Source organism: Drosophila arizonae, chromosome 5 (assembly GCF_054131065.1).
Source record: "Drosophila arizonae isolate 15081-1271.41 chromosome 5, UAZ_ARI_1.0, whole genome shotgun sequence".
In the NCBI taxonomy this organism is placed as follows: Eukaryota; Metazoa; Arthropoda; class Insecta; order Diptera; family Drosophilidae; genus Drosophila; species Drosophila arizonae.
The window spans coordinates 16,804,355-16,821,871 of record NC_142925.1 but is presented as its reverse complement, the minus strand read 5'-3'; the positions used below and the strand labels follow the sequence as shown (position 1 = coordinate 16,821,871).

General features: G+C 37.8%; 1 protein-coding gene across 1 annotated transcript in view; it reads left to right on the top strand.

Annotated features, from left to right (window-relative positions):
- Positions 1-17,517, top strand: part of Fili (Fish-lips) — a 124,035-nt gene that overhangs the window by 75,748 nt on the left and 30,770 nt on the right. Inside the window, exon 2 of the mRNA XM_089471954.1 lies at positions 12,393-12,433. The gene's annotated coding sequence lies outside the window, so the exon portion shown is untranslated. The remainder of the gene's footprint in view (positions 1-12,392; positions 12,434-17,517) is intronic.

Below are 17,517 nucleotides of genomic sequence, written 5' to 3'. Positions count from 1 at the left end.
CAGTTGGCTAAATTTATAAAATAAAATTTTAATTTTAATTTTAATTATTCAAGATTAAAGCTCGTCATCAACACTTCGTAATTCTTTAAAGTATTATATAACTGGCATCTAAGCCTGCCTTGCAATGCCAGCTGTCTGTCAATCACATCTGCTGTAATCTCATTCATTTAGCTTGTTTGACTCGTTGCGGAGCTCGGCTCGCAACTTAATTAAGCTCAATCAAAGCGCGCACACCATAGTTTAGGCCGCAGACTGCAGAGCCGACGCCCTCGCACTCGCCGGGCCCACGCACACTCAGGTGTAATTTGCACAGAAATTAGCGACACTTTAGACACTTTAGATAGCAGCCGTTGGCTAAGAGCAGCCTCAAACACTCAAACACTCAAACCTTTGCTTGTCGAATCACTCAGCCAGAACTAATGCGATTCATTTTCGTGTAAGCTAGCGAAACGCAAGAAACTTTTACTTTACCTTGTGACAGAGTTGCTAAAAAATAAATCTAGCTGCAAAAAAAAAAAAAAAAGAAAAGGAGAAAAGAAGCATTTAAGGTATATAAATAATGTTAGCGAATGCATACGAAATTTATGGCTGGCCATAAATTTGGTATTCTTAGCCATTGAAATTCAATACCAGCAAAATGCAGCTCACGATTCTCAACAAGTGCGACGGCTAAGTGCAAAAATTTGTCACTGCACGAGAGACGGAATAAAATTTAAGTAAACATAAAAAAATATATAGCAGGAAGTTAAAGTTGGTTAAAGCAAAATAATATTGTGTGTGTCTATATACCCTGTAAATAATTGCAAAATGAGTGTTGAGATTTTAGGTGTAAATGTAAATTATGCTTATATGGAACCCTTTAGGTGTATATAAATTTTCCTTACTACTATTTTTCTAGTACTTACTACTATTTGCATTGAATTTTTTATTATTAAGTTATGAAATCTAGAAACTTTAAATGTATTATTAAATTTATTATAACTATTTTTTGTTTAATGTATTTATAATTTTCTTATGCTAACTTATGCTAACTTCTCTGAATAATCAAATAAGAAATAAGAAGAAAGTTACTACAGAATTTCTACCGTTTTCCAGCTATTTTCTAATATTTATTAAAAATTTTATAAATCATTGGGATCATCGATAAATCATATGTATAAATGTTATAGATCATCAAAAATATCGATCAATCATAAGCCATAAGCAATATAGCAACAATCATAAACAACCTATAGTATTTTTATGAATTTAAGTTTTTGTTATGCTTGAAATAAAGTTTTTTTTTTTTTTTTTTTTTTTTTTTTTTTTTTAGTTAAGTTTGCCTACAGCTCGTATTACAATATTCCGCATTTATATACCATTGACAATAAATTTGTTGGCCAAAAATTGTCCGATAGGCGATACTTCGTAAATATTTCGTTGGCTCTTATATACAGACTCTGGTGCAATAGTCGTATATTGATGAGAGCCAAACTTTGGCTGGATTTACATGCATGTATTTTTGGCTTGTTTGCTTTTGGCTTTAGGAAATTTTGTCAAATTGCGTTTTGCTTGAAATTGACATTTGATGTGGCGCATTTGTTGCCCAGGCAATGGCAATGGCAACATTTTAGAGCTGTTGCAGCTGATGAGGGAGGCGAGATTTGGCTTTCGAATGGGGTCAACTGAACCGAAAATAAATTGTATACATGCATAGCTATCAAATTGTGATGTATGCGAGTGCGAATGGTTTATTGCATGAGTCAAATTTGTTTTTCTTGTTTAATTTGATAAATCAATTTTTATGAATTGCAATAAAAACTTATAAATTTGAGCTCTATATAAACAAAATCAAATCAAAGCAACATAAATATTTTTATTAAGGCTAAAATCATTCAAATTTTATGGTAAAATAATGAGAAAAAAATTGCTTTTTAAATAATGTTCAGAAAAAATGCTTTGTGAACGGAAGTTTGGATACTAAATTTATTATAAATACGCATAACTATTCTTTGTTTGAATTTTATGCTTTATTATATTAGCTGAAATTTGCAATATTTTTTGATGGAATTTTAATAATCAATATGCAAATATAACTTCAAACTAATAATTTTAAATTAATTTGGTTGATGTCAATATAGTTTGAACTGAGTAGATGAGACCGATATGGGTTTTATTTGTTTTTAGCAAAATCTTTAATAAATTTGTTGAAAATGCATTTTGGAAGAAAAGAAAAAAGAGTTGAATATATTAATGAATAAATTATGAAATTATTGCCATTGTTTTTCATAAAACTTATAAATGAAATATCAAAAAAATTTAATTAATCAAACTCATATTAAAATAAAGTTTATATATTAATTAATAAATAATAAATTAATTTATTGGATGTATTTATTTATTTTTTATTTTTATTTTTTTTATTTCATATGAAACTTGAAACAAAAATAATATTTTTTTTTTTATTCAAAAGAAATTAATAAATAATTATATAAATAATAAATAATCATATTAAAATAAAGTTTATATATTAATTAATAAATAATAAATTAATTTATTGGATGTATTTATTTATTTTTTATTTTTATTTTTTTATTTCATATGATACTTGAAACAAAAATAATATATATTTTTTTAATATTCAAAAGAAATTAATAAATAATTATACATAAATTTCTCCAAATTTTTAAAAGCATGTAGCAACATATTATTCTAAAACTAATTTCTAAATCTCATAATGCAAACTGTCGAGGCGAAGTGCTTGAAGTTGAATTTTATAATTTAAACAATAATCTACATTTTACTTTCACTTTATTATTTCACACAACATTAATTGTTGAAAGCTAAATCTAAAATTAAGCCTATCCCAGCTTTGACTCCTTCTGCCCTTATAGCCCCTCAGTCGCTGATTCGCTTTGACAAAACTCCTTTTGCTTTCATGCCAGCTGACATATTTTCACTTCCATTAACCCACAATGCCCTAGACGAACTCTGTTATTCATGGGACCAGTTCGGTTGACATCTGCGGTGCAGTCGCCCTGTCTACACATATCCTTGAAATTATTTCATTCTCATTTCCCATTTTTTCGTTCTGTGTTCTGTGCTGCTCCTGCCTCATATTTAATCAATTAAAATGTGTACGTGCACATTTGTTGCCAGGCGGTGGCCGAATGCAAACAACACACGAATGCGTAGCCCGCCCCAAAGAGAGGCATGCCCCAAGCCCACGGCCGTAACCATCACAGACCAAACTGCACACACAAAGCTCATAAACAGCGAGGAACAGTAGGTGGAATTGGGGGACAAGCATTTTAATTTGAAAATAATAAAACCCGACAAAGCAACAGCAGCAGCAACAGCCCAGGCCCTAAAGCTGCCCTGACGCTCTGACAATGACATGCAATTGAAGCCCTTCAACCCTCGTCGCCTCGTCGCTTCGTCGGGCTTTTGTCTAATTGTCGCCGGCTTCCACAGGGCCGTCATAATGCAGCTCCCAGCCAGCAGCAGTTCCCAATTCCAAATGGGTTCCCCAAAGTCGCTGCGGCATGGATGGCATGTAAAATGTGCGCATATGTTGCGCCTTTTTAGCTCTGCCCCTTTGCCCGTTGGAGTGGGCCCTGTCGTTGGCATCAGCCCCATCATTTGCCAGCCTGCCTGACCTGCCAGCTGTGACTTCATTCCCAGATACCCATGCTCCTTGACAACTTCAGCCGGATTCACGCTCCTCTCGCTCGTTGGGTTTTGCGTTCCGTTGTGTTCTGTTGGCAAACAAATTACGACTGTTATTTTCAAATCATTTGGGGCCACTGCGTGCCAAGCCCCTCCTTCACCTGGTCACCTTTCTGTTGGCTGCTCTCTCACCTGTCCGGGTGGCGGCTCCCAGTGGCCACACATCTCTCACAGTACAATTAACTGCTGGCTCATAATTGCAGTCTGCCATCAATTAAATTTAAATTATTTTTATAATTTTGCCTTGAAATTAAAATATTTATATTAAATTTAGCTAAATTTAGATTAAAATTGTCTGTTAATATTTTTTTCAATATTTAATGGAATTGAATTATATCTAAAAATATTTTTAACTGTTTGTGCATGTCATCTGGGCGTATTAACGATAAATAATTATGTATATATGAAGATATAAATATATATATATATATATATATATATATATACATTTTTTTTAAATGTAGTTAACTTTCTATATTTGTTTGCCTGTGAATTCATGCTTATTCTACAGCTCTCATCACAGCGCTCTATAAATGCAGAGCTATACGCAGTTTTGGCTTAAAGACTGTTAGCCATTTGTAGCGCAAAATAAACTCGAATATTTGTGTTTCCTCTTTATTTTTTTTTTTATTTATACATATTTTTTTCCTTTTGCTGACTATAACAATAGCGAGCAAGTGTAAATGGCAATATAAATCAAATATGCGGCAGACGCAGCAGTTCACCTACATGCCACACCAACACAGGTGACTCTGCAGTGGCAACAGCAACAGCAGCAACAACAACAACAACAATGAAAGCTACGAGTCGCATTCGTGTTTGCCATTTCAATTGAAATGTGCGCACATTTGCACTGAGCAAAATAAGGAAACATAAATAAAAATATATATATAAAATTAAAAAAAAAAAAAAAAAAATATATATATATATATATATATATATATATATATATATATATACTTTTATACATATTTATATTTTTACATACATATATTTTTATATATAAAAACCCTCGCTTCAATTTATGCTATAATTTTCTTGTTTTATGTGCTTTCTGGGGCGTGGCAAAGAAATTGGCAAACCAAAACAGAGCGAAAAAATATTAAAGCGCACACACACGCACACACACACGCACACGCACATCCATTTGGTTTGTGGATGATAACAATCATTTTGAGTGTTTGCCTCATTTTCAACGCACCCATTTTGTGTGTTTGTGTTTGTGTGTGTGCGTGCAAGCGTGTGTGCATGTCTGTGCTTTTCCTTGCCACTCATTTATTTGAGCTGCTTTTTGCTTCTGCCACGCAGTGTCAGAAAATGCATTAACATTAACGCAGCTCACTCCTAAATACAACAAAATTTCGCTGGTTTTTTCGTATTCGTTTTTGTTTTTCGTTTTTCCTGCTTACTTTTTTTTTACATTACACAAAATTATTTAATTTCCTGCAACGCCTGTTCGCAATTTGATGAGCCGCTGTCAGTTGTCCGTCGAGGGCCAGCCGGAGCCACTGCCACGCCCTATGCCCGCTGCGTGCCGTCAAAGTTATGATGTTTCTGTTCATTTCCCAGTGCTCTGACACTCTATAGCTCCTCTCTCTTTCTCTCTCTCTCTCTCTTTCTCGCTCACAGAGAAAATTTCTTAATTTTTTCATACCAACAAATATATGCTTTTTTTTGTATTTTCTGCGCGTGTATTTAGCATCGCTTATCGCAGCCAAGTTAATGACTATGTGGGTCATTAGCATTTTCAGCGTGTGCCGTGAGCGCATAATACAGATATATACATATATATATACACATATACATATACATATATATACACCCTGCTGCCTCAAGCGAAATTTAAGCTGTAGCTTTAAGTAAATCAATAAAATGAAACCATAATTGGCATCATTTGATAGCAGCTGATGTGAATGAACATAGATTTAATCCAACTTCTTTTATTTTTTCACAATTTCGCCATGGTCTAAACTCAGTCTGGGCGAGGCTTGACATTCTGAAGTGCATTCAAATCTGTTTGTAATAATAATAATAATCAAAAGCAATAAAAAATACATAATGCTAAAAGCAGGAGACAGATACTCCGCCCAGATGTTGTTGTTGCTGTTGTTGTTGCTGCTGCTGCTGATATGATATACAAAATTGCATTTATAAGCAATCATGTCAACGCCCAACAGAAAAATATGAAAAGATGATGTTGTTGCTGTTGTTGCTGTTGTTGTTGTTGTAGTTGTTGCCTGTCAGCCAGACGCCGCAAGTCAAGTGGCAAGTGGCAAGTGGCAAGGGTGCAAGCTGCATATATGCAGAGGCGTCAAGGAAAGGCCAAAGGGCAGGCAGGCGAGCAGGCGAGCAGGAGACGGCTGATGCCAGGCGCCTACACAGCATTCACTTCACACCTACGAAGACATAAAATAGAAACGGAAGTCGAAGTGTAAAGCACACAGGAAATGCACTCGGTCTGCTGTCGCTTGGGGACTGTGAGACAGATTCCAGCTGAAAGTAAAAGTGTGCGAATGAAATATAACCACATGATAGATTATGCTACATTTTATGCCTGTCTAGTCTAACTAACTGCATTTCGATTGTTTAATAAATAACCGTAATTTCCAGCTGAGTTATGGCCTTTTGTCTCGGGTTACTTTTAAGCCTTTGAGCTGATGTCGATAGATATTCAATCTTTGGCAGTTGGCGGCAGCTAAGGGCAGGTGAGGCAGCAGGCCCTGCGCTTGCCAGATGTTTGCTGCCGTCGCTGCTGACAGTTGATTGAACACTTTTGAAATGACAAAAACGCCCCACGGGTGACATTTCTCAAAACACTTTACCGTGTTCTGGCCCCGGCCCCCAGAGAGAGAGAGAGAGAGAGAGGTGGAGGGAGGGAGACAGACAGCGAGACAGCTGAGCATTGGGCTAGGTGTTGCAACCTTGATTTACGGCGCTGCCTGCCTGAGCTTGGCCTACGGCAATCCAGGGCTCCAGATTATGGTCTGAGCAACGATTGGGTAGCTGCGCTTTGCCATTTGCATTGCTGCTGAAGCCCGGCGGCCAATCATTAAAACGTCGACATGATGAGTTTCTGTCGGAGTTTGACTGAAGTGGGAGCTGGAGTTGGAGCTGCAGTTGGAGCTGCAGTTGGAGCTTGAGTACTTTGCTCTCTCGCGGTTTTAAATTACCATTTTAATGCTGCCGAGTGGCCGTTGATTGATGTGCGCTGCTCAGGTCGGCTCGGCACGTCGCAGCCAAAATGCAAATGGTTTTTCTGCAGCGTTTTCCCGCTAACAAGCTTTTGGCATTTTGTTGCCAGCTCTATGGCTATTTTATTTTTTGCTTTAAACGCATAAAAACTTTAATGTTGGCAACAACAAAAAAAGAATACATCAATTGCCCCTTGCGCGACTTTTCGCTCTTAGAATATATTTTAACAGCTACTTTGAGACACTTCATTAGGTTCTGTGACGCTGCAACTCCTGCTGCTGCTGCTGTTGCTACTCATGCTGCTACTCCTGCTGCTGCTGCTGCTGTTGCCCTGTCGATTGGTGTTTTGTGATAAGCCACTCGCCCACAAGAGCTCTCCATTGGCTAGCACCTCTCCGCCTCCTGCTCCTCCTGCCACACTCTGCGTGTGCCACAACATTTTGACGTGGCCAACGCTGCTGATTGAGCGCTGCTGAGTGCCGCGCTGTCTGTCAGCCAGACAGCCTGACAGCCTGACAGGCCAGATACTTTAGGCTTTTAAATGCGCGCGCTGCTTCTTAGCACCGTCAGCGTATATACATACATTTGGGCAGCATTTGTAGCTGGAGTGGGCTCTTAAGCAGCTTCTGAATGATGCGACGCGCTCGGGCAAACGTCAAAAATGTCGTCGTCCAGCCGCCGTCTGCCCCCGCGCACGCTGCCTGTCATGTCTGCTGCCGTGTAGCGAATGTTAATGAGCTGTTAAAACTCAACGTCCAACGCTGGCCGCATCTTCAAATTAAAACTGCAGCAGCTACACGAACTGGCCTGAACGGGCCTGAACTCTTAACTTGTTTTACATCTTGTTTTTTACGTTTTTTCTTCTTGAATTTTACCACTTTGTCGTTTGTCACGGCTATAAATAGTTTCATTAGTGGCACTACAATTGCCCAATAAATGCGGCCTGAGAGTGTGTAGGCCGCTGATTGCACCTTGATTTTATTTTATTTTTTTTTTTCGGACTGAACTGAACTGATGACGTCGCTGCTAATGAGTTTCTCTTTGGCTCGTTTCGTTTCGCTTCGTTGGCTAATTAAAAGACAGTTGCTCTTAATTCAAAAAAATTAAAACTTAACATTTAATCCAATTATACAAACAAGTTGTCAACTGTCTTGGAAGAAGACAACGCTCATTTATTACTGCAGCTGGCAAGAGTGTTGGAGCTGAGTGTGCCTGACTAGGCAATTAAGTAGATCGGGTCGGAAAAGCGATAAGAAACAAAAATATAAACATCAGTTAATATAGAGCATAAATAAAGTCGTTTATTGTGAACAAAATAAATTAACTAATTTAGTTTTTGGAGTAAAATTTCTAGTGTTTTTTTTTTTTTTTTTTTTTTTTTTATGTATATATATTGATGCAATGGCGCTGAAGATCAAAATATATCTGCAACACATCTCTCCCTTTTAGAAATAATATTTTAACCATTTTAGATGAGCTGATTATGAATAACATAGGAAAAAAGTTTGAATTTTTCTTTAGAGAACTATCAACTCGAGTAAAACAAAAGATGAGATTCTTTATATAAAATATATCTATAAAACTCTTTATATGCTCATGAAAAATATTTACTTCTCGTATATATATACGCCTCTAATGATGTATTAGAATTAATTAAAATTTTATAAATATCCAATATTATTATTATTATTCTAAATAAAAAATAAAAATCGAAAACACTATAAATTTATTTATATTTAAATATGAACTATATACTATTAACGATATATAATTAAAGCATATTATAAAATTTAAATGAATTATTTATTAACATATTTATAATTAATAATGAATTATTATTATTATTCATGTGTATGTTCATATTTCTTTATTTATAATAATAATATATTATTTCTGTATTTTATATATGTATATTTTATATAATATGTATATAAATATACAATTAGTTCAATATTAATATAATAAAATCTATCTCTAATATTATTTTATTATAGATAGATATTAATAGCCAAATATAAGTGGCTTAATATAATATATTTACACTTCAGCCACATCTCCTTATTGCCACTCTCCCAAGAGTGTCCTTTTGATGTGTCAGTTAACTGCTTCCACGCAGTGTAAGTTATTAGCACTTCATACTTAAGGCTGTCAGCACTAATAGAGACCACTTGATAGCCTCTTAGCGTTCGCTTCATTTAAGTAAATCACTGCGAATGAGCCGCTCATGCAGTTGATTGTGTTGCCACTTCCGCGACTTCTAAAAAAAATATATATATGTATATATATATATATATATATATACACATATATTGTATATATATTTGCCATCGAAAGTTCTAAAGTTTCGCCCCCGCATTACGATTTTCTCAAGTGTCTCACATGACGGCAATAAGCCGCTACCCGGGCCGAAGTGCAATTGTGACTGTGTCGCGCTGAAGGAGTGAAGACTGTAATCCAATACGTTGCGGGGTGCGCTTAAGCGGCTTCTGCATGTCAAGCTCTTGTTGGCCCCGGGTAAGCAAATACTTTGGTGCCCATTGAGAGCGGAGCAAGAGTAGAGTAGAGCAGGGGCAGAGTAGAGCTCATATTACCCACGGGCCAGAAAACAATAATTTATTGGTAGCCAAAGTTATGGATGGCGCTTGGCCGATGGGAAAACGCTGCCGAGACGAGACTGAAGCTATGCCAGCTCTAACTGGCTAAGGGACCAGCTCCCCAAACAATTTGTCTGCTCTACAAATTCCGTGGCGCTGCTCTCTAGCAATTACTTGTCTAAAATAATTGGCTATGCCGCAATCTAAAAAAAAAAAAAAAAAAATACAATGAAGAGATGGAAATAAAACAAACAGAGACTGAAACCGAAACACAGCAGCCCAGACCAGACGTCAAACAATCAAAAACTGTCTGCTGACTTTGACTTTGGCTCTGGCTCTGGCTTTGGCTTTGGCTTTGACGGCAGCTGCTCGTTAGGGCAGCGATTTCCGTTTCCGCTAGACCTGTGACTGGCATTGAAATTGAAAGAAAAACAAAAGCGTGAAAGGATTTAGCAGCAATCACAGTTTCAATATTAATAGTTGGCTGGACCATGGCCCTATGGAATCCTGCTACGCCTTTAGCCTTTGGCCATCAGCCGTTAACAGCAACTGACGCTGCTGCTGCTCCTGCTCTTGCTGCTCCTGCTGCTGCTGCTGCTGCTCAGCATTTTTGCTGCGTGGCTGCTTTTGGCTTTCATTTTATTTGGTTTCGCTGACAGCGCGCCCCTTTTGGCCAGCCCAGACATTGGCTTAAATGGCAACAATATAGCCAGCAAACAAAGCGCAAATCGAAAAATTTGGGCACCTACAGTGTCCACACCCACATAAAAAGGGGCGATTTTTATTTGCCGTCTATTGATGTTATTGACTGACTGTGTGGCAAGGCGAAGGCGCAGGGAGGTGAGGCTGGGCGGGTGCGAAGGGTCCAGCATCCAGCTGTGACCAGAAAAGCAAAACGACATCGTCTGTGGTACGCGACATACCCGACCAATATAAAAGGGCAGCATAAAAATAAGTAATACTCTCTCTCACTCACTCTCTCTCTCCTCTCCCTCTGTCCCTCTCTCCATTCTGCCATTCATATTCGCTTTTTTGTTTGCAATTTAACTTTCATTTTCAATTTTCATGGCCTTTTCGTTCCTTTTTATTTGCGTCCAGCTGAAAATGATGTAGCATTCGGATTTGCTTTGGCGGGGCTTTTATGCTTCCGTTTAAACATAAAATACGTAAAAGCGTGTAAAATGCACCTGAGCTGCGTTTTAGAAATCCCAGACAATGGCCAGACCATTTGGCAGGAGGCGGCGGGCTCAGCAATTGCAATAAAGAGTGATAAAGTGAGGTGGAAAGCGAGAACAAATGAATCTTTTGTGCCCTTTAAAGACATTGACAGAGATTTTCCTCAAAAAAAAAAAAAAAAAAAAATTAGTAAATAATAATAATAATAATAAATAAAAAATAAAATACCTTTAAGCATTAGAAATTGCTAAGCTTAGTCTTTAATAAACAACATTTAAGTAGAATCAGCTTCCATTTGAGCAGCGCAACTGTAATAAGCGGCAATTATTAATTAGTGGAATGCTCATTAAAAAAATTGCTGTGGCGCATAAATTTCAACATAATTTGATAGCCGATATAGACAGAGAGAGGGAGAGCGAGAGGGCGAAGGGCGAGCAATGTATTTAAATGGAATTGCCAAGAGGCAGCAAGTCCCTCAGTCAAGTCAAGCTGCGTCAAGCCTCGCTGCTTATCGATTACATCTCGCCCACACAAACAGACAGAGCGAGAGATAGACAGAGAGAGAGAGATATATAGAGAGTGTGAGTGAGAGAGACGCGCACCCACACAGCTAGCTGGGTGAAGGCCGCCATCGGCTTAGTGTTTTGGAGTGTGGCAAATAAATTGACATTTATCTGTGTGTAACAAGATCAAGTATACGCCACATTGGCCGCTCTCGAGCTCAGCTGTGATTTTGTGGCCAGCTCGTTGATACAGTTGGCTTAAATGCTGCACTGTCGCTCACACATGGCAGGCGGCTGATGCGAATCGGGGCGACGACATGGCGTATGAGTAATTTATATTGCGTAGCTCGACCTCGAGACACACACACGCAAACAAAATTGAAACGGAAACCAAAGCCCAGAACTGAACTGAAGATGTGGAGTTCTGCTTGGCCAACTAACTAACTAACTAGCGACAGCTACTTGGCATTTGATTCGCCGATTAGTGCGTGAGTGTGCGTGAGTTGAAATTGCAAATTTAGTTCTTATGGCAAAGTTTGACAGGTGGAAGAAAAACTGTTGAGGAAAAGGCTGCAGATTGAGCTTATGGCAAGCCACAGCGAGGGCTGCACTTAACGAACTAGTTCAACTGCACTAGCTCTTATTGATTCATTTATTTATTAACAAAGTTCAGTTCAGTTCAGTTCAGCTCTGACCTTTGCTCCAACTACTTGAGCAACTCTCATTGATCCATGTCCGCTAGTTGTTGTTGCAGCCCTGTATGGACATTCATGTGTGCGTGTGTCGCTTATCAGCCATCGCGTTGCACGTTGCACATGCAACTCAGCCAGTTGAGTTGTTGCCTTGGCTGACAGCGCTGAAAACTTTGCTGACAGGCAGCAGCAGCTCGCAACGTAAGTAGCTGCTAAGTAAGTCAGCCAACAAGCAGCCACATATGTTTAGCTAGTTCAACTATGCCATGCCTAAGTGACGCGCCAATCAGCACAGAAAAACAAATCCAACAACAACATAAAAAACTGATAACCTTTTGATATGGCTGTGTCCTGTGCAGAGACCTAAATAGATATAGATCCTGTTTGCATATATGCAATTTGTCTTTAAACGTAGTTGGGACAGCATTTAAACTCTGCTGTCTCTCTCTGTCTCTCCATCTCTTTCTTTTCATACATTCAATTAACACTGCTAACCTAGTTTTCCTCAACTCTATTTCTCTTTGCAGCATTATTCCCAGAGCAGCACAAACACATGCACAAGTACAAGGTGAGTTGATTTCATTTCCATTCCATTCCACTGCACTCCACACCATTCCATTCCATTTGATGCCAAGCCACAGCTCTCACATGGAATGTAATTAGACTACGGAAATCACACAGATAAGAGCAATTTGATGAGCTCTTGCAGCGCTTTGGCTAGTTTAAAGCAATTGCCATCAAATTTCCTGTGCCCGCAAAAAAATACATATATCTATATATAAAGTAATACGATTTTAATGCAAGACGGAAATTCGCTCAACGAGGCAGAGACCAGGGCGTCAGCCATTCGACAAAAAGACCTGCTCTTTTGCCATTTCCGCAGGAGCATGCCAAATGAGAGCAGAACTTTAGAAAAGCGGAAAACACCGGTAGATGTTGCTTACCTATTTGTACTTTTCCTGACAGCTGAGAGCTCAGCCGTGGAGTTTTAAAAGGGACTCCATATGACATTATCAGGCAGAGGAATGCAACAAGTGTTTGTTGCAGCTATAAACACCCTCACATTTCATAGACAGAGATCTGTTTAATTCTCAGCTTTAGTTCAGCTACAGCTACTGCTCTGACCTTTGGCTCGTCTGTCCATATGGCTCTCTGCCAGTCCCTGTTCTTCCAATACCCATGGGCAATAAAAAGGAGCTATTGCAGCTGTCTAGCCGTTGCCAGGGCGACTAAATGAATTTCAATTACTTTTACGTGCTGCGGCTTCACATGGCCCGCAAATCGTGAATAAATAAATTTTATGCGTAAATATAATTCAATTACCCAAAAAAAAAGAAAGGCAAATACATGTACTGCAATACCCCATGACTATACTTGCATATGTCTATGTGTGTGTGCGAGTGTGTGGGTGTATATATGCTTCCCTTTTCAGGCTCGTTGTCAAGCAGCCGCTTTTGGCCATTTTAAAAATACAAAAAAAAATACAAACAAGTAAGAAAGCTCCAGTCGAGACTGCTCGACTACGAGATACCCTGAACCCTCCAAGCTGATATTCTAATCATTCTGCACTTCTTTTATGCACACATACATACACATGCATCCACACGCACGCATAAGCCTGCGCTCTGCTAACTGCGCAGTAAGCAGCGACTGCGCTTGGGCTGCGCTGCAGTGTGGGCAATATTATGAGAATTTATTTGTTAAATAATTTCTTTTGTAGACATACGATCTTAATGAAACTTTTAGAGCGTAATCATATGGTGAATATGTGTGTATATTCCAAAGCCCAAGTCTCTAGTATTTGAAATACGCTTTTTACAAAAGTGAGGGTGAGGGGGTGAATTTAAGGGTGGGGGGTAAATTTTAACAAAAACCGAAATTGTATAAATTGTATATAAGCATACATTAAAAATTTGGAGACTCTAGCAATAAGGGTGTAGAAGATATAATTTTATAACTGGTTTTCGATAAGGTTTTTTATCGATAAAAAAAAGATCGGGATGAGTTAGCGATTTTTAATGATAAACTTGATATGCGCGCTGTAATTACGGACATTTTAAAAAAAATTTGAAGTCTCTAGCTCTTATATCTTCTGAAATCGACGCGTTCATACATACGGACGGACGGACGGACGGACGGACGGACGGACAGACAGACGGACAGGGCCAAATCGACTCAGCTCGTTGCCCTGATCAAGAATATATATACTTTGTGGGGTCTGCCACGCCTCCTTCTGCCTGTTACATACATTTTAACAAAACCATTATACCCTGATTTCCCATTTTCAATGGGTTCAGGGTATAAAAAAAAAAATACTGCCAAAATATGCGGCAATCGATTGCGCTTTATCCACGCTGAGGACACTTTATAGGCACCTCATTGATTTTCATTGATTTTGTGTGAGGTATTTTTATATAGGTATTTTCTCTACTTATTTTTGCTTTTATTCTCTCTGCTTCACTCGGTTGGGCAAGCAATTTATTGATTTGCTTGTCCCTAGTTATTTAGACAGACATTTCTCGGGAAAATGCCGTTGCTAACGGCAGCTTTGTTGTTTTTCAAATAACACCTAAGCTAAGGAAATTGCGATGAATTATCTATAAATATATTTTATTTATATATATATTAACTTGAGTGGAAGTCAAACTGATAACTGCGACTTGGCTTGAGCATCATCTAGTCCAAGCTTGCACAAACTGAGCACTAAGAATATTTCTTACATTTCCAATATATCCTTTGAAAACTGCGTGAGTCTTAACACTCTTAAACGGCATATCAACTTTAATCTGTCTATTTTTGCTGACATTCAATTCAATATCAATTTCTTCTATCTCCAATTACTTCAGTTCTATTTTCTTTTCTTTTCTATAGTTTTATCTTACACTGCACAAAGTGTCCCCAAAAATGTCTGTGCCACAGTTTTCATTGTCGATTCTTTTGGGGCTAAAAGTTCCATAAATCACTCAGCGGACTCAACAGGTTGCCATTGGCCCAGTCAGCTCCAATAGTCTGCCCATTTTTCAAGTGCCTGCATTCAATTAACAGTGAAATTTATGTATGGGGAAAAGTCGGGATTCGCCTCACACACATACACATACACACGCACACACACATTCAGTTGAGAATTGTTCGCATCAACTGCCAACTGCAATTAAAAGGCAATGAATTTTGCTCTCTCTCTCTTTCACACTCTTTTCCGCTCTCTTTGTCCATCTCGCTCGCATTTGACTTTGCTGCCCTGCCAATGTGTGGGCGTTTCGTTGGTAGCTTGTGGCAGAGGGGGGCGTGGCGCCTTAAAAGTAAAACACTTAACTTAAATTGTGTTCAACAGCTGGAAATGAACAGCAGCAGCAGCAGCATTGGCAGCAGCTGTAGGAGTCGCGCATTGCTTTAATTTTTGGGCAGCGCCTCTGCCTCCGCCTCCTGCCACAGCACTGCTGCTGTCTCCTGCTTGCTGTGATTATAATTTATTGATTCCAGGGCCAACGGGCAACATCTGTCCGGCGAGTGTTTTAAAAATAGTTTGTGCATGTTTTATGAACATTTTATACATTTTATATAACAATTTTCGTTTGTTTCGCGCACAAGTTCAAACAGCAAGGGCCTCTCTTGCATGCCACGCCCACAAACTGTGGGCATTAGCAAAAGCTGCTGTGGTGCTCGCTTTTTGGCAACATATTTCACATTTTTTATGATTTCCACATTTTGTTTTGTTTTTTTGACAAAGTGGAATTTGAAAATGTCTGCGTGCAGCTGTCACAGCCACGCCCCTACGCCCTCATGGGGCGCCCACTTGCAACAGCTTGCTAATAAAATTATTAACGTGTAAATTCTTGCGACTTATTTAGCTGCCAATTAATAAATTTTATATTCAGCTACGCGTCGCACTGTGGCCCTCCGCCCTCCCCCTCCACCATTTTTTGTAATACCAACGCATTCCACTGGAGGCTGCCCACTCCACGCCCATCTGGTGCCACCCGCAATATGTGTCTGGCATATTAATGAGCATTTGTTACACTTCTCGACGAAAATTTATGTGTCCAGGTTAAATTCCTGGGATTGCTGAGCGCTCTTCATTCAGTTTGTTCATTTGTTAAATTAATTTATGTTCCTGTCCGTTGGATTTCGAAGAAAATATTTAGTGACATTGCCAAACAATGGCAGGCATTTGGTTTATTTATTTTATTCTTGATTTCTGTGTGTGTTTTTCAACCCTTTGATTTAGTCACAGCGAAATGATGTAAGAGCTAAATATATTTGTGTATAAGAAAATTAATATAAACATATATTTATGTATGCACAGCGCCGTTCATTTAAATAGATTTAAGGAATCTGGGCTAAATTTTCTTAATTTATTTAATGTTTTTTTTTTATTTCTTTATTTTTTTGCTTTATATACTCGCTTCACAAAATATTTGGGTGGTTATTCAAGGCGTATACGTGATAATAAAAAAATTTAGTGAATTTTTAAGGAAATATGAAATAATATTTTATATATTATTTAGCTACACTTTATTGTTTTAGTTAATGAATTCCTTTCAATTTGCTTGATAATATTTATATAATTATTTTTAAAATTCAGTTTACATAGGTTTTCAATATTGAAAGAGAATAATAAAAATGTTAAAAAATGTTGATAAAAAATTATAAAAATCATATAAATAAAATTTTGATATTATTTAGTTATTCATTCAGATATTTCTATTTATCTTTTTATTTTGTTATTTAATCATTTAATTGTTACATTTACGTATTATTTATTTATTTATATCTTACTTAATTATTTCTTATTTATTTATATATTTTAGTTATGATTTTATTTATTTAATTTTTTTTTATTTTAAGTTTTTTATTTGTCTAATTTTTTATATTTATTTTTATTTATATATGCAACAAAACATTTTTCGAATTCGTGGTTAAGGAGATATAATTTTTCAAACTTTTGTAAAACCTCGAACCTATTCAGCTGAACGGCGCTGTATATGTAAAACAAATTTGAGGCTTAAAGAATTATTATTTATTATTTAATTTCTCCCTTGGCTTATGCTAACTGTTGCACAAGCTTATGGCACGCATTGCCATCGATCTATATATGTTTCTAGCTGCCCACTCTCTCTCTCTCTCTTTGTCTCTCCTTCAGTCACTCTCCCTATCTGTCTCTCTCCCTCTCTCTTTCTCTCTCGTATTAGCATTCCAATCACGTTGGCCGTGCAAAATACTTTAATATGCCGAAAAAAAATGTTGCTGCTCGAAAATAAGTAGAGCTGCTTGAACACGCCGCCCTCCCACACACATATTAAACTTTGACCCATTTCATAGTGGCACATTTGCATAACGCCAACGACGGTGGTTGGTGGTGGTGCCGCAGAACCCTTTCGAAATAAATTAAAAACGAAAATCTAGCTAAATATTTAATTGGCACACACACACATGATATTAAAACTAAGCTCTCTCTCTAGCTCCCTCTCTCTCTTCCTCAGTATCTTCCTCTCTCGGGAGATTTCATAAATATGAACAGTGAGCACTCTAATTGTTATACGTTATCCGCAGAGCAAATATGTGGAGTGCACTGAACCAGTGGCCAAAATCTGCTTTGTTGCTTTGCGTTGAGCAAGCTCAAGCTGAAGTCGCCCGGCGCCATTGTGTCCCAGT